The sequence below is a fragment of the Pipistrellus kuhlii genome, unplaced genomic scaffold (genome assembly GCF_014108245.1).
Source record: "Pipistrellus kuhlii isolate mPipKuh1 unplaced genomic scaffold, mPipKuh1.p scaffold_m20_p_2, whole genome shotgun sequence".
In the NCBI taxonomy this organism is placed as follows: domain Eukaryota; kingdom Metazoa; phylum Chordata; class Mammalia; order Chiroptera; family Vespertilionidae; genus Pipistrellus; species Pipistrellus kuhlii.
This window is the reverse complement of record NW_023425515.1, coordinates 128,640,981-128,664,270: the sequence shown is the minus strand read 5'-3', so window position 1 is coordinate 128,664,270 and position 23,290 is coordinate 128,640,981. Positions and strand designations below refer to the sequence as shown.

General features: G+C 38.1%; 1 protein-coding gene, 1 long non-coding RNA gene and 1 pseudogene across 7 annotated transcripts in view; 2 read left to right on the top strand and 1 right to left on the bottom strand.

Annotated features, from left to right (window-relative positions):
- FNBP1L (formin binding protein 1 like) overlaps positions 1-23,290 on the top strand; it is a 108,278-nt gene that overhangs the window by 11,271 nt on the left and 73,717 nt on the right. The gene's annotated exons all lie outside the window — the stretch shown is intronic.
- Positions 1,533-23,268, top strand: LOC118723802. The gene is made up of 3 exons (XR_004989376.1): positions 1,533-1,892; positions 10,968-10,975; positions 23,258-23,268. It is a non-coding gene; the product is annotated as an uncharacterized LOC118723802 (long non-coding RNA).
- Positions 4,532-5,542, bottom strand: LOC118723800 (annotated as a pseudogene).

The following is a 23,290-nucleotide window of genomic DNA, read 5'->3' as shown; positions in this document are numbered from 1 at the left end:
TCCGCAGGCTGATGCTCTATCCACTGAACCAAACCGGTTTTGGCAGAGCAGATATTTTAGAGATGAGGCCGTTAGGGGTCTAACACAGTCTGTCATCGTTGCAAGAGGCCTGGTAGTGAAGGACTTATGTGTCATAGCTGGAATCTGTGGGCTGCTGCTTGCTTGATACTCCATGCCATGCTGATGTCACCTGTCAGAGCAGATGAGAGTTTTGAGCAAGTGTCCAGTTGGACAGGATGTGGTGAAGTTGACCTGACTCCAGACTGAGTGAAGGCACTGCAGGGACTGATGAAAGAGTCCTAAAATAAGTCCAGAAGTTTATTTTGCAAGTGGAAAGATTTGCTGAATGTTGGAAACAATACAGATATCCTATAATTACCCAGGTCTCTTAGTCATCTAAATATAACAAATACCAAGCTATAAAATTGCCTCCAGGGAGTTAAGAGCACTTACTTTTCTCTCTTCCCCCTCTTTAAATTGATACATTAGAACGGTTACAATTTATTACAATTAATGAACTAATAGTGACACATTATTATTAATGAAAATCTACAGTTTACTTAGATGTCCGTAGTTTTCTTTTTAAAAAAATATGTTTTTACATATTTTCGAGAGAGGAAAGGAGAGGGAGAAAGAGAGAGAGAACATTTATGAGAGAGACATTGATCAGCTGCCTGCTGCATGTCCCCTGTGGGGGATAGGGCCCACAACGTAAGCATGTGCCCTGACAGGGAACAGACCTCTTGGTACATGGGTCAGCGATCAACCATTGTCCACAGTGGCCAGGCAAGATATCCTTAGTTTTTATCTAATGTCGTTTTCTGTTTCACATTCCATTTACTATGTCTCTTTAGGCACATCTTGCCTGTGCCATTTTCTCTGACTTTCCTTGTGTTTGATGACCTTGAGAGTTTAGAGAAGCACTGGTCAGGTATATGACGGCCCTTTATTGGAATTAGTCTGATGTTTTTCTCACAATCAGACTGAAGTTACTTTTTTTTTTTTTTGGAAAAATATGTCATTTTCATCACATAATTCCAAAGATACCATATTATGACTTGTTAGTAGATACTGATGTTGGTCATCTGGCTGAAATAGTGTTTGTCAAGTTATTCCACTATAACATTATTTTAATCTATTGATTTGCGAGAGAGACAGAGAGACATTGACTGTTCTTCCCAGTCATGCACCCATTGGTTGATTCTTGTATGTGCCCTGACTGGGGATTGAACCTAAAACTTTGGTTTATTGGGACTACACTCCATCCAACTGAGCTACCTAGCCAGGCTGTCAAGTTATTTTTTCCATTCTATCTATACTGTATTATAGGGGTGTCGAACTCAATCAGAGAAGGGGCCAAAATCTAAAATCCAGCCTAAATCGCGGGCCGAATGGTTTACTGAACAGTCATAAACTGTCATTGTGATGGAAACGCAGCGGAGTGCAGTGATGACAGCGCGGTGCGGGCCACATTGCAAGGCCTGGCGGGACGGATTTGGCCCGGGGGCTTGTGTTTGACACATGTGCTCTAGAAGGAAGTCACTATGTACAGCTCATATTTAGAAGTTCTGCTTCTCTATTTTAGGGTGGAGTATCTACATAATTTATTTGGAATTCTTCTGAATAGGATATTTGTCTCTCTCCCACATTTATTTATCCAATCATTTATTTATATCAATAAGGACTCAGGGATATTTATTTTATACTTTGGTTTATAATCCACCGCTATTTCATTTATTTTATTGCTCTGATTGCTTCAGCTTTTCCCATTGGGAGCTTTTTTAGGTGGCTCCTGTGCCTGAACATTATCTCCATAAAAACGATTTTTAAAAGTCCCTTACTTTTTGGGACTACAAGTCTCATCTTGCATGTTTCCTGCCTAGGTCCTATATGTGTGTACACTAACCTGCATATATACACATATCTACGAATACTTCTATTTGTAATCATCGTATCTACATTAAATTAAATCTGAGTTCTTACTGTTGCTTTAAACTTTATTCCATTACCACTTGTGCCCTTCTATTTTCTTGTTTATCTGAAAATTCCCACTCTTTAAAAAATACAGTAGGTCTTCCGGTTACATCGGAGACATGTTCCTATGGCGCGGTGTAATGCGATTTTCACAGTAATCGGAACCCACCTACATAAGCAGCTGTGTCACTCACGTGAGGAGCACACACACAGCAGTAATGAAGTGAAACATAAGAAAAATTTAAAAGAAAGATAACAAGTCCTGACCTTTACTTGTAAATAAATAATAAAAAAACATAAAGCAGATATGTATATATGTTGAAATGACGGAACTTTTTTTTTTTATAAATGGAGATGGCAACATAACCATGAAACGACCTAAGTTGAGTCCAACGTAACCTGAGGACTGCCTGAATATATATTTTATTGACCTCAGAGGGGAAGGGAGAGGGGGAGAGAGAGAGAGAAACATCAGTGATGAGAGGGAATCTTTGATTGGCTGCATCCTGCACAACACCCAATGGGGATGGAGCCTGCAATCTGGGCTTGTGCCTTGACAGGGAATTGAATCGTGACCTCCTGGTTTATAGGTCAACAGTCAACCATTGTGCCACACTGGCCAGGCAAAGTTCCATTCTTAATTCCCTTCACCTGATATCCAGTTGCTTACTTGTTCCTTTTCAGTATATATTTATAGCAATATCAAAGTTATTAACTTATAGTCCCGGGGAACCAACATTATCAACTAGAGTACAGTACTTAATTGTAGCTCTTTTTCTCTTAGTCTTACATAATCCCCATTTTCAAAGTTACTTAGGTCAGCAACATTTCGCTCATCCTCCTAAGTGAGGTTGTTCCATGCGTTTGTAATATAGTTATATTTTCTTAATCTGTATTCTTTCTTGGAATCCTTTTACTTTATCAATGATTTTTTTTTAAAAAAGTTGCATACCTTAAAGTTTATTCTTTGAACTGTGAAGTTTTGTAGGTTTTGATATGTATAATGCCATGTGTCTACCATTCCAAGATCATATAGAATAGCTTCATCTCTTAAAAATCCTCTGTGGCCTGAAAGCAGAGTTTAAAGAGATATTTGTACACCTGTGTCCATGGCATTATTCACAGTAGCCAGAAGGTAGAAGTAACCCAGGGATTTGTGAACATATAAATGGATAATCAAAATGGTGTGTAGATATAATGGAATATTATTAAGTCTTAAAAAATTAGGGAAAATACTGGCATATGCTGCAAATATGGATGAACCTTGAAGACATTATGCTAAATTATGAAATTAAAGCAGTCACGAAAAGACAAATACTGCATGATTCCATTTATAGAAGGTACCTAGAGCAGTCAAATTCATAGAAAGTAGAATGGCAGTTGCTGGGGGCAGGGAGAAGGGAATGAGTTACTGATGAATAGGTATAGAGTTTCAGTTTTGAAGATGAAAAGAATTCTGCTCATGAATGATGGTTGATGGTTGTACAACAATATAAGTGTACTTAATATCACTGAATTGTAAACTTAAAATGGTTAAGATGGTAAATTTTGTGTGATTTTACTACAATAAAAAAAATTTACTCCCTTTTGCCTATACCTGCTCATCTCACCACTCCAACCATTGATTTTTTAAAAATTTACTATTTATTTATTTATTTATTTTTAAATATTTTTATTGTTTTTTGCAGAGAGGAGGAGAGAGGGATAGAGAGCTAGAAACGTCGATGAGAGAGAAACATCAACCAGCTGCCTCTTGCACACCCCCTACTGGGGATGTGCCTGCAACCAATGTACATGCCCTTGACCGGAATCGTACCTGGGACCTTTCAGTCCACAGACCCACGCTCTACCACTGAGCCAAACCAGTTTCGGCTAATTTACTTTTTAAAGAGTAGTTTTAAGTTCACAGTCAAATTGAGCAGAAGGCGGAGATTTCCCATATGTCTCCTGCCCCCATTATCTACATCCTACACCAGAGTTATAATTGATTAACCTACATTGATACATCATTATCACCCAAAGTCCATAATTTACATTAGGGTCCACTCTTGGCGTTATACTTTCTATGGGTTTAGACAAATGTTTAATGACATATAGTCACCATTACAATATCATACAGAGTAATTTTTCACTCCCCTAAATGTCCTCTGTGCTCTATCCACTCATTCCTCCTTCCTAACCCTGACCACTGGTCTTTTTTCTGTGACTTTTTATTGCTGTAAAAAGATAGCCAGTACCTATTTGGAATCACATTCTATTTCCCTTTCTCCTCCAACACCAGCTTTAGGAAACCACTAGTCTTCTCAAAATATGTGCTTATTCTGGACATTTCATATAAATAGAATCATACAGTATGTGTGACTGGCATTTTTCTTTTTCTTTTTTGGTTCAGTGAACTTTATTGATGGTGCACAACAAGGTAGGACTCCCTAAGCCCCTCCCCTTATTCAGCAGATCTGGCATGGACATGGAGATCAGGAGATTCTCCATGTGTTGGGGGATTGATCTGGGGCAAAGACTCTCCAGCAGCTGAGGGCTTCTCTTCCTTTCACTGGGGCAGGTGGTTCAGGGGATTCTTACTCCTTGGAGAACATGTGGACCATAAGATCCACCACCCTGTTGCTGTAACCAAATTCATTGTCATACCAGGAAATGAGCTTGACAAAGTGGTCATTGAGGGCAATGCCAGCCCCAGCATCAAAGGTGGAGGAGTGGGTGTCACTGTTAAAGTCGCAGGAGACAACTTAGTTCTCACTATAGCCCAGGATGTATTTGAGGGGGCCTTCTGGTAGCTGCTACCTTGTTGATGTCATCATATTTGGCAACTTTCTCCAGGTGGCAGGTCAGATCCACAACCAGCACATTGGTGGTGGCAACACAGAGGACCATGCCAGTGAGTTTCCCATTCAACTCGGGGATGACCTTGCTCACAGCCTTGGCAGCACCAGTAGAAATAGGGATGATGTTCTGGGCAGCCCCTCAGTCATCATGCTATAGCATCCCAGAGGGGCCATCCATGGTCTTCTGGGTGGCAGTGATGACATGGATTGTGCCCCTCTACAATGCCAGAGTTGTCCTGGATGACCTTGACCAGGAGGGGACAAGCAGTTGGTGATGTAGGAAGCATTCATTGTTGACAATCTTGAGGCAGTTGTCATACTTTTCAAGGTTCACACCCATCACGGACATGGGGCATTTGCAGAAGGGGCAGAGATGATGGCCCTCTTGGATCCCCCCTTCAAGTAAGCTCCAGCTTCTCCATGTTAGTGAAGACAGCAGTGGACTTCACAACATACTTAGCACCAGCATCACCCCATTTGATATTTGCGGCATCTCACTCCTGGAAGATGGAGATGGAGTTTATATTGATGACAAGCTTCCCATTCTCAGCCTCAATTGTGCCTTTGAACTTACCATGAGTAGAATCATACTGGAGCATGTGGACCATGTAGTTGAGGTCAATGAAGAGGTCACTGATAGTGACAATATCCACTTTGCCAGAGTTAAAAGCAGCCCTGGTGACCAGGCACTCAATAGGGCCATGTCTATTCACTCTGACCTTCACCATCCTGCTCAGAGTTACGGCTGGCCCTCTGCAGGAAGATGTGGCTGTCTGTTGAACAGGAGGAACAGGGAGCTGTGATTGGCATTTTTCTTTCTTTTTAAAAAATCCACTGCTTTTTAGAGAGAGAGGAAGAGGCGAGGAATGGGGAGAGAGAGAAACATTAATATGAGAGAGAGACATCGATTGGTTGCCTCCCAAATAAGCCAGGGATTGAGTCTGCAACCCTGGTTCATGTCCTTGACTGGCAATTGAACTCATGACCCTTCAGTGCTTAGGCCGATGCTCTAGCCACTGAGCACGCCGGCCAGCTGGTAATTTTCAATAAGCATGATGTTTTCAAAATTCACCCATGTTGTACATACAGTATATCAGTAATTCTTTTTTTTTTTAATACTGAATAATGTTTTCTTTTTATGCATATATTGCATTTTATTAACTCATTCATCAGTTGATGCACATTTGGGTTGTTTCTGATATTGACTATTGTAAATAATACTGCTGTGAACATTTATGGGTAAGTTTTTGTGTAGACATATTATAGTATGTTTTTATTTCTCTTGGACATATACTTAAGAGTGTAATTGCTGGGTCATATGGTAACTGTATTTAACTGTTTGAGGAACTCTGACTGCTCTGCATTTTATATACCCACCAGCAATATATGGTTCTGATTGCTTTACATCCTTTCCAGAACTTGGTGTCATCTGAATTTGATTTTAGCCATCAAATATATGGCTATAAAGTGGTACTTCATTGTGTTTTTATTTTATTTTATTATTGTTGTTTGTGTTTTTGTTAAGAAACTATCACCTGAGGATAGTTTTCCATTGGATTTTAGGGAGAGGGGAAGGGAGGAGGGGAGACAGAAACATCGATCTGAGAGAGATACATTGATTGGTTGCCTCACACATGGGTTCTGATCAGGGCTGGAGATCATGCAACCGAGGTACATGCCTTGAAGGGAATCGACCTGGGACCCTTCAGTCGAGGGCTGGTTATCCACTGACCCAAACTGGCTAGGGCTGATGGCAGCACTTTTCGTTATCTAGGTAGGAGGCTTTCTTATGTTGCTTAAAGTATTTCAGCTATGAAAGGACAGGAGAGTTGAGGTTTAGGAGATATTTAAAAATAAGGAAAGCCTTCTGCATGATTGATATATGACCTTTTGAACTCTAAATTTTATTGCAGAATTTAGTTAATGCTTATAACGAAGATATTTTGGTTCTTCAGTTTTATTCTAAGAATAATAGCAGTATTCTTTTTTAGTGATGCAAGAATACAAAGGTTGCAGTGGCACTCATTTACTCATTTACAGTATAGATAGAATGTTATGTTAATAGAAGTTCCATTCCCCCTCCCCTCCTTTTCATAGTTGTTTGACTTTATTATCCAGATTGAGAACTTAGTTCTTCTTCTTTTTTTTAATCTATTCTAATTGTTTCTTTGTTAGGTAAAATGTTGATCATCCCTGCATTCAACTTCTGATAGTCCAGAGGTTATTGATTTATTTTGTAGATATTTTTAAATCCTCACTGAGCATATGTTTATTGATTTTAGAGAGAGGGAGAAACATAGATCAGTTGCTTGCCATTCCACAAAATGGGTATGTACCCTGATCTGAAATTGGACACACAGCCTTCTTGGTGTATGGGACGATGCTCCAACCAACTGGGCCACCTGACCAAGGCTATTTTGTAGATTTTTATACCCTTTAATTGAACAACTGTAATTCCTCTCTTATTTCAGTTAGCTTTTGGTCATTTGGCCAGCATGGTTTGCAGATTCTGATTCATTAAGTTCTGGGGCTGTTGGGTGGTCAGCCATTTGGAATTTTATAAGATTTCCTTGGTGACTGTGGTTAACACTGGCTGAGAAATGCTGTTAATTAGCAATCCTCAAATCTGGATGATAATTAGAATCATCTCAGGAATTAAAAAGCAGTAAGAACAAAACAAACTCTCCCAAGCCTACTCTAACCTCTTGAATGAGGCTCTCTCTGGGAATGAGGCCCAGGAATTTGTATTTTTGAAAAATACCACAGATGATTCTGATAATACCAAGGTTTGAGAACCATTGCTTTCATGTTCTAAAATCTATACTTAGGTTAAATCAGGACATTAGAAAATGCCTTCATATCCTTTTTCTATTCCCATTGAATTGCTTTTAGTATCTTTCTAGGAATAATCTCATGCTTGCTGAATACTTATTATATTTGAGTCAGTGTACCTGAGTTTGGAGGGTTCAGAAAGGTTGTGTCTTGTCTGATACTGCTTTGTAATAGATGGTAGAACGAGGATATAAACCCAGGTCTTTCTGTATTCAGAGCCTTCATTCTTACTGTGGGTGTTAGACTACCTTTATCGAATTGCTTTTGTTGAGAACCTAGCCCTCAGTGTATGTGCAGAGTTACATTTTTGAAGGTCCCTAACAAGTGGTCACTTCACCATGAGAACTTTGTTCTCTATGAGGCTCCTGGGAGAACTTTCTCTTAAGCTTTTTTATTGTGTAGAAACTGTTTGCTATGATTACAATATTTGCATTTCCTAGTTTGAACTTGCTGTTAATAAATTTACAGTCAGATTTCTGGTAAACTTTTAGCAAGTATTTTGTATTTTTTTCTGCATTTTGTTTATAGGCTCATTCTAGGTATCATATTTTTATCTCTATCATTTTCCTCATCTTTTTAAGATTATTTTATCTTACTGTGTTATGTCATTTTAAACAAAAGTCTTAAGATATAAGTTAACAAGTAATTTTGAGGCATTTAAAAAAATATAATTTATTGATTTTTTTACAGAGAGGAAGGGAAGGGAGAGAGATAGAGAGCTAGAAACGTCGATGAGAGAGAAACATCGACCAGCTGCCTCTTGCACACCCCCCACCTGGGATGTGCCTGCAACCAATGTACATGTCCTTAACCGGAATCAAACCTGGGACCTTTCAGTCCGCAGACTGATGCTCTACCACTGAGCCAAACCGGTTTCAGCAATTTTGAGGCATTTTATATAATTCTGGCCAAATGTCTTTTTGAAAGTGTTGAATTTGTGAAAGAGAGGATCTTAGAATTTGGAATGTGTCTGTGTGCATGGCACTTTGCTATATTTTATTTTATTTTCATGCCAATTCAATGAAGTAAGTTGTAATAATCCTATTTTACAGAAGGTGAAACTAATAAGAAAGGTTAACTTCAGTCACACAAAACTAAACTTGAACCCAGGTTTTTGTGACTTCAAACCCTCCTCCTTTTTTTTTAAGTGCCTGTAATGGTAACTGATTTACCCAACAATTTCTAAACCCTTCATTGGGGTCATTCACATATTCAGCAGATATTAGTGAATGACTTACTTTGTAGGAAGCACTATGTCTGGTGCTGCCTTGTAAAACTTGCCACACTTATCAGAATGTCTTGTCTTCAGTCTTGTGCAATGGACATTGGGTTGGTCAGTGCCCAGTAGGAAATAACGTACTCAAAAGGGTTAAATGGGGAGAGTTCAATAACGATATCTCTATCTATAAAGAGCCAGGGACCGTAATGTCCAAAAGGACTGGGATGACCAACGCCAGGCTGTGTGCGCAGCAGGCTCCGGTGGGTGGGGGCTGAACTGCTGACCTCTCAGAGAAAGAGAGAGGCGGGCTGATCCCCACTGGGGATTGAGCTGTTAACCCCATGTGCTCATGTGCTCGGACCAGGAATCCAACTGGTGAGCTCTTGGTGCATGGGTCGACGCTCAGCCACTGAGCTATACCAGCTGGGTGGTAAATATATTAAAGTGACTTATTTTTCTATATTAATTCTGTATCTTACTACCCCACTGAATTATTCGCTTTTTGGTGTATAGTAGTTTTTTAGTAATTTTCTAGGTACTGTGGGTATCAGATCTGCAAGTAGTGATACTCTGCTTTCTCTTTTTGCAATGTTTATACCTCTACATTCTTTTTCTTGTTTAATTGTGTTAATATGTTAGTGCACTAAAACATCATGTGACATATCAGATCAAACATCAATGGTGTAATACTAATGCACAAATAGTATGTAATTGACTCAGGGTTCACTTAAAGCATTTATCTATTTCTTAGTAGACTGTAAGGTCTCGCCTGGCCTCGTGTCATTTAGTAGCTCTTAAACCCTGAACTTTACTTTTCACATTTGTAAAATAGTAGTTATTATACCTACCATCAGATAAGACAAAAATGAGATGATATATAAAAAACTCAACACTGTACCTGGCACACATGATAGTTATTATTCATTCATTTAAATCAGAAAGTGATTGAGTGTTGAGCTAAGCACTAAGGATACAATGTGAGCAAAAAACAGGCATGATATAAAGGAGCTCTATTAGTCAAATAGTCACACAAAGGAATGAAAGACAGGAGCAAAGTTCTTTAAGATGATATCAACCTAAAAACCTAAGTCACCACTAGGTTCAGGGAGGGTTTCCCTGAGGAAAGGATGTTAACAGAGATCTGAAAAAGGATTAGGAGCTAATAGGCAACAGGCGTGTGTGAGAGGACAGAAGAGTGAGTTTGGGGTGTAAAATGTGCAGAGGTGTGAGGTCCTTTTTCAGATGGGGAAAACCAAATACAACAAAAACCCCGCCAGTATGAATGAAACAAAACAAATACAGATAAAGACATGTTGGATGATGAGTCAGGCTCTTATTTGCAGAGCCCTTAATTTATTAGTTGATTTAAAACCTTATACCCACTTAGGATATACATATTGACATCTCCATCTTATAGAGGAGAGGTTGTGTCTTGTCCAAGGTGATACAGCTGATAGATGGCAGTCTAGATTTGAACCCTGGCAGCCTGGCTCCAGAATTACTGCTTTTAACAATCGCACTGTATTGCCCAACATGATCACTTGCGTTTTGAAAAGCTCACTCAAGCTACAATGTGAAAAACAGATCAGAGGACAACTAGAAAGGTCAGGGAGAGGCCAGTTAAAAGGCCACTACAGTATCCTAAGAAAGGTAGCTTGGAATAGAGGGATACCAGGGAAGATGAAAAGAAGTAGATGGCTTACTGTTATATAAGACTAGAACCCTGGTGATGGATTCATGCACCAGTGAGGTCCCTCAGCCTGTACTGCGAGAGGGCGCAGGCCAGGCGGAGGGACCCCGTTGGTGCATGATTGGGGCTGGGAAGGGACCGTGGGAGAGCTCTAGGGCGTGTCAGGCCCCTCCAGCCCAGTCGAAATCTCAGACCCCAGCAGAAGGCTGGTTTGAGCGCCTGCCTCCTGGTGGTCAGTGCACATCATAGCAACTCGTTGAAAAGTCAGATGAACGGTTGGACAATTAGCATATTAGGCTTTTATTATATAGGATGAGCGTGTCCTTGGTGAATAAATGCAAAATAAATGAATGAGTCTGAAATACATGTATAAGTATGAGAATATGCTGTCTCACTACAAATTATTTATAAGCAACAACTGTTGAATTATCTGTTGGAATAAAAATTATGAGGCAAATGTAAACCCATTTAAATTTATTTATGTTACCACCAAGATTTTTATCTTAAATGCCTGATAGAAAAAGATGTTAATCTACAAAATAATAGGCTGCATATGTTCATTCTATAAACTTCTCTAGGCACTTGATGCTATAAAGCTTTTCTAGCTCTTATCAGATTTTAAAATACTATTTAACACAAAAATAAATCATAGTACAGAGCTATTATTGCTTCTCAAACATGGGAGTAGAGCAAAGGAAAAATGCTCTAAATAGAAATAGAAGTGAATTTAAAGGAAGAGATCATGTAGTAAAATTGAGAATCATAGTCTTCCTGAGCAATAAAGGTAGATGGACAGAAAAGAAGTACTTTGCTCTAATTTGAAAAATTCATATTTATATTTCAGATATCTTACTGTAACCATATCCTACATTAATGCATTTTGTGGTTAAAGCATTTTTATCCTAGAAAGCTAAATATGTATTAACATAATAACATGTTTTTAACATTCTACCTTTTGTTTCTATAATCAGATTAAATGCTTTTTATAATTCTAAGTACCATTGATAGACACAGATAACCTAATTATATAAAATGCTCAGGTATCTGCAAATAAATAGACACCTGAACCTCAAGCACAACTCTACTTGATTTCCTAAAAGCACTACCTGGAACTTCTTTTGCCCAGATGGACTAGATTTAACATCACTGTTACCGAGAACTGCCTAAATCATTCTTAAGTTTATATATACTATGGATCATTGTTCTCAAACTTAACTCTACATCAAAATTCCTGGCCATCTAACCCCCGAGATTGAATCCATAGATCTGGAAGGAAGACCAGGATTCATTATTTTTAAAGCCCCTAAGGTGTTATCTAAGGATCAGAGTTTGGAATCTTTGCTTTGGACTCTTGATTTTCAGATGCAGGTCCCACAATAAACATTCCACTAATATTACATAAAATAAATATGTGGTGGTTTTTAAAAAATAAGATACTAATTGTGCTAATTGAAAGAACTGTCTTATATTGTCGGAGATTTTATCTTCTATTTGGGAGGGGGGGTGTTGTGTTAAATTGCTTGTTTTATAAAATGATAGTGAGTGGAAGCAGTAATTGATGTACTTTATTTTTTAAAGTAAAGAGGTTAAAACAAACACAAGGTTGGCATTTTTTTTTGTCAGTCTCCAAAATTTAATTTGAAATTGTACTGGTCTGTGAAATTCAGAAGCCCAGGAGCTCCTTGCTTTAGACTAGCCACTTAACGGCCAGGCCAAGTAACAGATCCGAGGGGCCAGTTTTACTTGGCTGTTCACTGTTGCTTTCCATCACAGATAGCTTCATACTGAGTCCTATGCTTTATAACTTGGACACTATTGCAGGAGCATTCAAGCTCCCCCACATCATGTTAAAAAGGGAATGTGTATAGGTTATTAATTTGTTAATAATAATGATGACATTTAGACTGTCAAATAAAGGAATTTTTAGGAATTTAAAAGTAGCAAAATACAATCAACTCTATTCATAGAAAAGTGAGAGTCAATACTTTTCATAGGTTTTAACCATCATCAAGAACTATAGCATTATATTAGGGCCCAAATCCATGCTAAGATTTAGATAATGCAACTTTAAGCTTTTATTTCAGCAATTTTATGAAAGAGAAATGTACTGTTAAGCAAGGTGGATGTAAAAATTACACAGAATTTAGCCATTCAGAAATTCCTGGGGAGTACTGAGATTTATATGGCTTTTCCAAAAATCTGAGAAATCCTGTTTATTATGGGAAGTTTAATTTTGACTCAAGTTTTCTTTGATTCATACAGTCACACTGACAGGAAAGATACTTGATGATTCAGATATATCCTGAGGTTTGCTTTCCAAAGACTGACATTGCCAGTGAATCATTTGTCAAAATTTGTAACACTTTTCAATCTTTTTCTTTTCCCTCCAAAGCATTGCAGTTTTTCACAGTTATGGTTTTACTGAACTCAGGACAATTCACAAGGAGAAATGAATAAAAGCTGAGTAGCCACTTGCTTCATGCATTTGCCAACCTAAGTCTGAATACCTTACAAATCAATAGTAGCTTTTGTCTTTTTCCTGCAGTGTCAACTGGAAAGACTTCTAATTCTGCACCTTTCAAATCACTTAACCTCTGAGAACCCATTTCTCTGAATATAATAGGGTTATGGTTGAAGATTAAATGAGATAATGCATATAAAGTTTCTCCATACTTTATATTTTCTTACTGATAACCTTGAGGGTCCTGCAAGTTGGATCTTTAATGGCCTTCTAATTTTGAATCCTAACTTAAGGGAGAAACTTATTAAATTTCTTCAATGTTTCCACATAATAAAATTTCCAGTTGACACAAATGGAAATAATGGTTAAGGTAGAATTGTGAAAAAAAAAATTCATAATCCTGATCACTTCCTCCAATGTATGTATATTATTAATCTTACTTTAGTTACCATAGAAACTCCACATAAATGCTGCAGTGGAAATGCATAACCAATAAGCAGCTTGAAACTTCCCTTTTGTAATGCTCCTCCATATTGTAGAATATACTTCTTAATTTCTCTCTACTTTCTATGTTTTCATTGATTTTTTAAAAAGAGAAGAAGAGGGAGAGAGAGAAACATTGATCAATTGCCTCCTGCAATCTGGGTATTGAAGAGGCTGGTGCATTTCTTAATTTCAAAAAAAGCAATTAGATATTCCTCAGAGGTCCATGTGTGTTAATTATTATTATTATTATTATTATTATTTTTTTGCTAAAAATCTCAGACATTCTTTTGTTGGATATACTCCCTGGATATTTTAGTGAAGGTATACCACAAACCTAATGTTTATTACCACTATTGGCCTTATTAATACTCATTTGGTTTTAACATCATTAGAAAGGAACAGTATGGATACTTGAAATATTTAAGAATTTTAAGAGGAAAAATTAAGGAAACTAATGGCCCATTAATTGTGGAATGAAAGAATAGCAGTCAAAAATTTTTAACCAGTTTATTAAGTCACACTTACAAACTTGTAATTATATGCCTGTGCTAAGATGAAGGCATAGTAAAAAATCAAGATAAATTGAGGTTCAAAACATTTTTCTAAAAAAAACCAAAAACCAAAACCAAAACCAAACATTTTTCTTCTGAGCTGGGAATAAAACAAAAAGTAACAGACTCATGTCCACTTATAATACCTTTTAAGTACCTTACTGTATTTCTTTGCTAGCTATGAATAAATGGTCTAATTTGATATAATTGTTAGTAATTCTCCTCAATCCTTTTTGAAAATAGACAGGAAAATACATTGAAAAAAGAAAAAAAAAGGGGGGGGCGGAAAGTATTTGTCTATGTGTAAAATTTCAGTCTATTTCATTTGCATATAAATCTACCAGAAAAACACATTGTTACAATGAAATATTTTTATTTGTCTTATTTCCATCTCTTCTTAGCTGCTAAAATTCTTCCATGTGTATACTTTTCTCCTAGTTCAATGGTCAGCGAACTCATTAGTCAACAGAGCTAAATATCAACAGTATGATTGAAATTTCTTTTGAGAGCCAAATTTTTTAAACTTCTTCTAACGCCACTTCTTCAAAATAGACTTGCCCAGGCCCTGGTATTTTGTGGAAGAGACACACTCATGGGGCCAAAGAGCCACATGTGGTTCTTGAGCTGCAGTTTGCTGACCACGGTCCTAGTATATCTTTTTATTGTATTGTAATTCCAAATATATGTTGTTTTAGGGTTTTTGGCCCATGACGTAGGCTGTGAAAGAATCTATCTATCTATCTATCTATCTATCTATCTATCTATAAAAGCATAAGCTACTGTGGCAACCAAAACAGCCAAATGGATGACCGAACAGGCTGTGTGGGGTGTCTAGGCCAGCAGGGGGGTTAGCGAGGGATGACCAAATGACTGAGCGGCGGGCTGCGTGGCGCAACCAGGCTGACGGGGGAGGGTAATTATGGGTGACCAGGCCAGCAGGGGGGTGGCAACAAGGGGCAACCAGGCTGGCGGGAGGTTGTTGGGGTGACCAGGTTGGCAGGGGGTGGTCAGTAAGGGGCGACCAGGCAGGCCGGGGTGGGGGCAGTTGGGGGCGAGCAGGCCGACAGGGGGCCAGTTGGGGGTGACCATGCCATGGGGGGAGGGCAGTTAGGGGTGATTAGGCAGGCAGATGAGCAGTTAGGAACCAGTGGTCCCAGATTGTGAGAGGTATGTCCAACTGCTGGGGTCCTGGATTGGAGAGGATGCAGGCTGAGCTGAGGTCCCCCCCCCCCCTCATCTCGTGCATGGATTTCGTTCACCAGGCTTCTAGTTCACAACTAAAAGAAGAAATAGATGGAAAGAGGAAGTTTATGTTTCTCAGAGGGAAAGGGCCAGTGCATTGGTAATCAGTACAAAGGCAAAAAACAAAAGCTGGGCCCTCTTTATAAGCCTTGGCTGCTATTGCTAGGTGACAAGGAAGGGAGGAGTTTTTTTTGGCTGAAATTGAGGAGACATTAGGGAGTTGTCTTTGTTAGTTCTTAACGAGACAATCCAGGCAGATGTCTTAGAGAGGTGTCTTATTAGTATTTTTCCAAAGTCTCTAAAACATGCTTATAATAAAAGTAAGAAGAGTTCAAAAGAGTCTTGTTTGAAGAGGAGGGGGGAAGGGAACTTTCTACTAACTAGAGACCTCTGGGTGCAAATGATTCCTGAATTGTATTGATAAAAATAGCAGGGAGGAGGAGTATGTATGCAAGAATGTAGCCTTGATAGTGACTTATGTTCTCTTGCAGTTTGAACAGGGTTTGTTTGAAACAGAGGAGTTAACAGTCTTGGGTTTAATTACCAGCTGCTTCTCATAAATTGTGGAAGGCCACAACAAAAAAAAGAAAGGCCCTTTTACTATCCTAATATGATTTATTTCACATTAGCAAACCATTATTTTTAAATATTATTTTGCTATAGATATTAAATGTCTAGGTAAGAATTTTAATAGTCTTCCTTTCATTTCATAGATATAATACTTGTAAGTACATCTTCATGTATAGTATAAGATTTACTCCAGTATTGTTTTAGGAGTAAAAAAGAATCAGTCTTTTTTTTTTTTTTTTTTTTTTAATATATTTTATTGATTTTGTACAGAGAGGAAGGGAGAAAGATAGAGAGTTAGAAACATCGATGAGAGAGAGTCATCGATCAGCTGCCTCTTGCACACCCCCTACTGGGGATATGCCCGCAACCAAGGTACATGCCCTTGACCGGAATCGAACCCGGGACCTTTCAGTCCCCAAGCCGACGCTCTATCCCACATGTGTCAAACACAAGGCCCGCGGGCCAAATCCGTCCCGCCAGGCCTTGCAATGTGGCCCGCACCGCGCTGTCATCACTGCACTCCGCTGCGTTTCCATCACAATGACAGTTTATGACTGTTCAGTAAACCATTCAGCCCGCGATTTAGGCTGGATTTTAGATTTTGGCCCCTTCTCTGATTGAGTTCGACACCCCTACTCTATCCATTGAGCCAAACCGGTCTCGGCAGAATCAGTCTTAATGTGAAGTTCTTTCAAAAAGTCTGAAATTGTGTATTCATTCAGAATACTATGCATAGTAATGGTATATGGAAATGATAGCTAGTAGTAGCTATTCTACCTGCTTACAAGGTAGTTTCTGAGGTTGAAATAAGAATCACATAGAACAAATATGAAAGGACAGAGAGGCAATGTAAATTTAAAGTGTATTATATTATTTTTTAAATTTTTTTAAATTAAACTTTATTGTTCAGATTATTACAATTGTTTCTCCCCCCCCTCTCCCCCCATAGCTCCCCTCCACCTGGTCCCCACTCCACCCTCTTCCCTCCCCTTCCCTCACCTCGCTGTCCTCATCCATAGGTATATGGTTTTTGTCCAGTCTCTTCCTGTACCCCCCACACAGACACCCCTTTCCCCCTGAGAATTATCAATCCCCTCCCATTCTATGTCCCTGAGTCTATTCTATTCACCAGTTTATTCTGTTCCTCAGATTTTTAATTCACTTGACTTTTAGATTCACTTGTTGATAGATATGTATTTGTTGTTCATAATTTTTATCTTTATTAAAGTGTATTATTGATAGTGACCTGTTTATGTTAATGTACAAGATAATTCATTTACTCGGCCATTTCCTTTTACCCAGTGCATCCCACCAATACTATATTGCATATAAGAAAGAATAAAGAATAGCTAAGTCATGTACACATTTGCTGAATATTCCTGCTGTGAATACTAGAGACTCTTATGATTAATGTATAATACTTCTGTAAGTCATATAAAAGTTTGCTTTAATACCAACATTATAATTTCTTAATTCTAAATATTAAGGTTTTCCAATAGAGCTTCTGAAAAGGAACCACAAAAGTTCTGTCTGTGTCAGTTCTGCTTCTTCCAAAATGTAATAGAGCATATACAGATATAGCTAAATTACCTCAGTATTTAAACCATAATTATATGCTAAGAATAGTATGAGGTCACTCTTTGGAGTTAGTCCCATGAATACACCAACAACCAAGTATCTTTTCAGATTAGATTAGAGCCAGGCAGCCCATTTGCTCTCTAAATAATAAGTACAGTCTGAGAGCACTTACGTAACTAAGAGTACTGATTTGAAAGAACAAAACAGGAAAAACTAAGACATCTGGATACTTGATTCAGCTCAGTTACCGTGGGCAAATAATCTCTAGACTTCAGTTTTCTCATCTGTAAGTAGAGAAGCTAATCTTTGAAGTCCTTTCTAGCTATAAAGGCCTATGATTAGATTTCATATTTAAAATTGTGATCATGGAGTTGATCAAGAGTCTAAAATACCGGAAAGGGAAAGAGACTAGAGTAAAAAGAAAAATGAGCCCAGGGGGGGTTAGAAAGTTAAGGAATCAAAGACTGCAAAGCAATGCTTATTAACACTGTTCTAGGTAATTTTTATGTTAAAATTTGAATTTACGTACATAAAGACTGTCTCTGTTCTCTATTCTCCTTTTTGCTACTCATGTTCTCTGTTCTCAGGACAAAGGATAAAAAAATGTCAGTTCCAGGAAAATGATACTATGTTATTGGTATGAGGGCAGAGGAACAGTGACAGGAAGTGGTACAGGAGAATAGGTAGCAAGGACTACAAGGAAAGATGACCAGGGATTCTGAGCCAGGGCAAAAGAGTACAGTATAAAGAAGACTAGACTTAAAGTAGTAGTCCTACCTTTATCCTTAAGTAACCTCTGAATGACCATGAGCTCAAGTTTGAGATTTGGAAAGCAGAGCAGTGCTGAATAGAGAGGCTAGCGTGAGACAAACATAAAAATCAGTAGGGTCCCAAAATTACAAAGAACTGGGAAATGAGAGGGACAGGTGGGATGATGGGAGCATCAATATGGATGCTATCATGAAATTATAGAATTATACAAGGAAGATGTTAGCATACATAACGTGTCTTATTTCACACAACAGATATGTTTTGATAGTATGCAAATATTTCTTGGATCAATAAAATTAATTGTTCTCAGAGCACATTATTTTAAAGGACTGTGACTGAGAACAATTATTCTTTAATTTTCTTGATATACAGAATTCATATATTGACATTGCTGTGAAGACATAACACCTATATGTTGATCCAGGTTCAGATATACAAATCTGGTCACTAAAAACTTAACTCTCATTTCTGTATTTAATATTATTCTGGGAGTACTAGCCAATAAAATTAAAGAGAAATGCTGTTTTATTTGATTAATAACTATCCTTCCCACTAAGTACGTTTTTACTCACATTGTATCCCAAGTGCCAAGCTCAACATGTATTCACTTGTTTAATTAAATGAATGAATAATAGCCACCAGTGTTAAGCACTGCATTGAATACTTACCGTATTTTTCGGACGATAAGACGCCCCGGACCATAAGACGCACCAGTTTTTAGAGAAGGGAAATGAAGAAAAAAAGATTCTGAAACAAATAGTGTCCTAAAATATTTTATGTGCATTAAAACCCAACATCACAGTCATAAACACATGTAATCAACCCTGTAAAGTAAACAGCAGCATTTAGAACCATTTTAGAGCCGGGCAAGCACACAGAGACCACACAGAGCCGGGCAAGTAAAAAAACTTTTTTTTTAAAGTACAATATATGTGTAGGCTATATTTGGATCATAAAACGCAGGGACTTTTTCCCCCCACTTCTGGGGGAAAAAAAGTGCGTCTTATGGTCCGAAAAATACGGTATTTAAGTTTTATTTAATATTCTTTAGAGTTCAGTTTTACAGGTGTGGAAACTTAAGCTCAGAGATCAAGAGCTAGTAAATGATACTGAGGTAGATGGGAGATACAAATAATTATAAATAGGTACTAAGAGCTTATTGTCTACTAAAAGCTGAATAGATGCTTTAAGTGAACATGCTCTTCATGCATTGTTATTGCAGTATTGATCTTGGATCTGCTGTACATGTGCTATTTTAATGTATCGATATACTGCTATTTTTGTTAATATAATACATTTATTTTGTAATTTAAAAAATCTGAATCATTTGCATCTTGAGATGTGCCCAGCTAGTTATATATTCTACATTAGAATTTCAAACTAAACAAAGTTCACTCTTCTGTTAACTTCATAATTTTCAAGAGAAATGAGAATAATTGATAAAGCGTAGCTCTATAGTAAGAATAATTACAATTTAATTCATAGACTTTCTGAATAAGTAGAATATGAACATGAAAAGTACTAAAAATGATATAGGTCACTGTGTTGGAACCTGCATCTACCCATGCTGAAACTAAAGGAGATAAAGACCAAACCAAAAATGCTGGTTTGAACTAAGCTATAGATCACTATCAGTAAAAAAAATTTCCTCCGAAGTTTGCAAGAGATGAGATTACTTGAAGGGTAAAGCATCAGAGGAAAATATGTGGTCTTAGTTTGTAGTTATCTCCTAACTGTGCCTTTCAACAGAGAGTGTATTAGTATATACTGGAGAATTTTGCCTAAGAACCCTCCTACCTAATAAAAGAGTAATATGCAAATTAACCATCACTCTGCTACACCACAAGCCACGCCCGCCAGCCATGCCCACCAGCCAATCAGAGTGAGTATGCAAATAAACTTAACTAAGATGGCTACAGCCACAGAGACTAGGAAGGGAGGCTTGGGTTTCCCGGCAATAGAGGAAGCCAAGCTTTCCACACACCTTGGCCAGCCTAGGCCTCCACTCGAGGTTACAAAGTTTCAATTATAGAAGGGAAACAAATTCCAACAGAAATGGCGGTAGCCACAGAGCAAGCAGAAGGCTTGGCTTCGCTCCAGGCTACAAAGTTTCAATTGTAGAAACCAGGGCCTCCGCTTGGGTCGCCAGGGGCCGTGGCTGGCCTGCAAACCACCACAGGCCCCTCGCCCTGGCCACCCCATGCCCCAAGGGAATCTCCACCCTGATCTCGGACACCTGGCCCCCACCCATGCACCAGGCCTCTATCTATTTAATAAAAAAGTAATATGCAGATTGACCATCACTCCAACACACAAGACCAAGATAGCTGCCCCCATATGGACCCAAGATGGCCACTACAAGATGGCCAGCAGGGGAGGGCAGTTGGGAGGGACCAGGCCTGCAAGGGAGGGCAGTTGGAGGTGATCAATCTTGCAGGGGAGGGCAGTAAGGGGTGACAAGGCCGGCAAGGAGGGAAGTTGGGAGCAAACAGGCTGGCATGGGAATGGTTAGGGGGTGATCAGGCTGGCAGGAAGAAGCAGTTAGGGGCAATCAGGAAGGCAGGCAGGTGAGCAGTTGGAAGCCAGCAATCCTGGATTGTGAGAGGGATGTCTGACTGCTCACCGGGATTGGGCCTCAACGGGCAATCGGACATCCCTTGAAGGGTCCCGATTGGAGGGTGCAGGCTGGGATGAGGGACAACCCCCCATTACCCCCATGCATGAATTTCGTACACCGGGCCTCTAGTATGGAATAAATATTTTAAAAATTTGTCATCTTTTTAGAAATATTTTATATCAAGCTTCACACATCATCTGTTCTTAGAAATTTTTAGCAAGGAAACCCCCCAAAAATGCTCAAGTGAGACTTATCAAAGAACTACATAGTGAAATTATTTCAGAAATTAACCAGATTTTTTTCTTTTCTTAAAAAGGTGGCAACTTTTGAAAAAGATAGTCTCTATTGAACTTAGGGCATTTGCTAGCAGCAAAGAGTTCATGCTCTTGCATCCCACAGCGTTTTATCACTAGTTAGTAATATACATCTTGTTCAATGGAATTTGTAGATTTGTAACACAAAGGATTTCTGCATCTTTTTAAAAAAAATATATTTTATTGATTTTTCACAGAGAGGAAGGGAGAGAGATACAGAGCTAGAAACATCGATGACAGAGAAACATTGACCAGTTGCCTTCTGCACGCCCCCTACTGGGGATGTGCCCGCAACCAATGTACATGCCCTTGACCAGAATCGAACCTGTCCGCAGACCGACACTCTATCCACTGAGCCAAACCGGTTTTGGCAAGCTGAAAGTTTTTATAGTAAAAGTCACATTCTTGTGTAGAAATCAGCACTGCATTCTTAGCCCTTAGATTAGTTCAAAGTGGTAATCAGTCCTATGTCTGGTCATCTGGATGATGGATGTCAGGTGATCTGTCTACGTGAACATTCTTTTTAAGTTGTTCAAAGGGTTATCAGAGGTTTATCTGTAGGATTTACATGTCTGTGTATCTATAGGCACAACTGAAGAGTTAAAAAGTTTAAATTCCCAGGCTAGTTAAAGCAAGAATGGAATTGTTTTCTCATAGCTCAGACTACTTAATTTTAATAATTTAGCAGCTTGACCGTAATGATTCAATTTTATTTCTTCAGTCTTTCCTCATTTAGAAGAAGTAAAATTATCTCTGTAGATCTTTCAATCTTAAGGTAAGAAACACACAAAACTTAGAACTAATAAATTCAGTAAAACTGTAGGGTACAAAAACCAGCATGCAAAAAATCAATCTGAAAGGAAATTAAAACAGTACCATTTATAATTACATCAAAATTAATAAAATATTTGAATAAATGACCAAGAAGGTGAAAGACTTATCTATCATAAACTACAAAAACACTGTTGGAAAAAAAAAGGACACAAGTAAATGGAAAAGACATCCATGTTCATGGATTGAAAAAGACTTAATATTGTTAAGATCTTAATTCTACCCAAAGTGATCTACAGATTCAATGTAATTTAAAATCTCAATTAAATTTTTTGCAGGATAGAAAAAATCAGTTCTAAAATTCATATGGGACACTTAATAGCAAATACCAAGGGACACTGAATAACAAAAATGATCTTGAAAAAAGGAGAACATAGTTGGAGAACTCACTCTTTCTCATGTCAAACTTATTACAAAGTTATGGTCCACAACAGAAAGCCTAGAATAAACCTTCACATATGTGATCAAGTAATTTTGAACAAAATATCAAGACCCATTTAATGGTGCTGGGAAAATTGGATATTCACATATAAAAGAATGAAGATGAACCTTTACCTTCAACATGCATAAAAATTAACTCAAAATGAGCAATAAATCAAAGATCTAAATGTAATAGCTAAAGTTATAAAACTCTTAGAAGAAAATATAAGGGAAAAGTTTCATGGCAGTGACTTCTTATATTTGATACCAAAAGCATAGCCCACAAAAGAAAAACTTTAAATAAACAAATTTAAACTTTATGTATTAATGTACACTATAATACTACCATATTGAAAATACAACCAACAGCCGAAACCGGTTTGGCTCAGTAGATAGAGCATCTGCCTGTAGACTGAAAGGTTCCAGGTTCGATTCCAGTCAAGGGCATGTACATTGGTTGCAGGCACATCCCCAGTAGGGGTGTGCAGGAGGCAGTTGGTCGATGTTTCTCTCTCATCGATGTTTCTAACTCTCTATCCCTCTCCCTTCCTCTCTGTAAAAAAAATCAAAATATATTAAAAAAGAAAAAGAAAAAGAAAATGCAACCAACAGAATGGGAGATAATATTAAGTCTAGTAATAATTAATGTCGTTTCTAATACTTTTTTTAAATCGAATTTATTTAAACAATACAACAAAATTTAATCAACATATAGTTGCCGTTGTTTTCTACTACTTGTGCCCAACGCTCAGGAAGCATTTTAATCCCTCTGTTGTAAAATTCTTGTGATTTTGATGCAAAAAATTCGGTCAATGCATTTTTGAGGCATTCTTCATTATTAAATATTTTCCAAGAAGAAAGTTTTGCAAAGAACGAAACAATTGGTAATCGGAA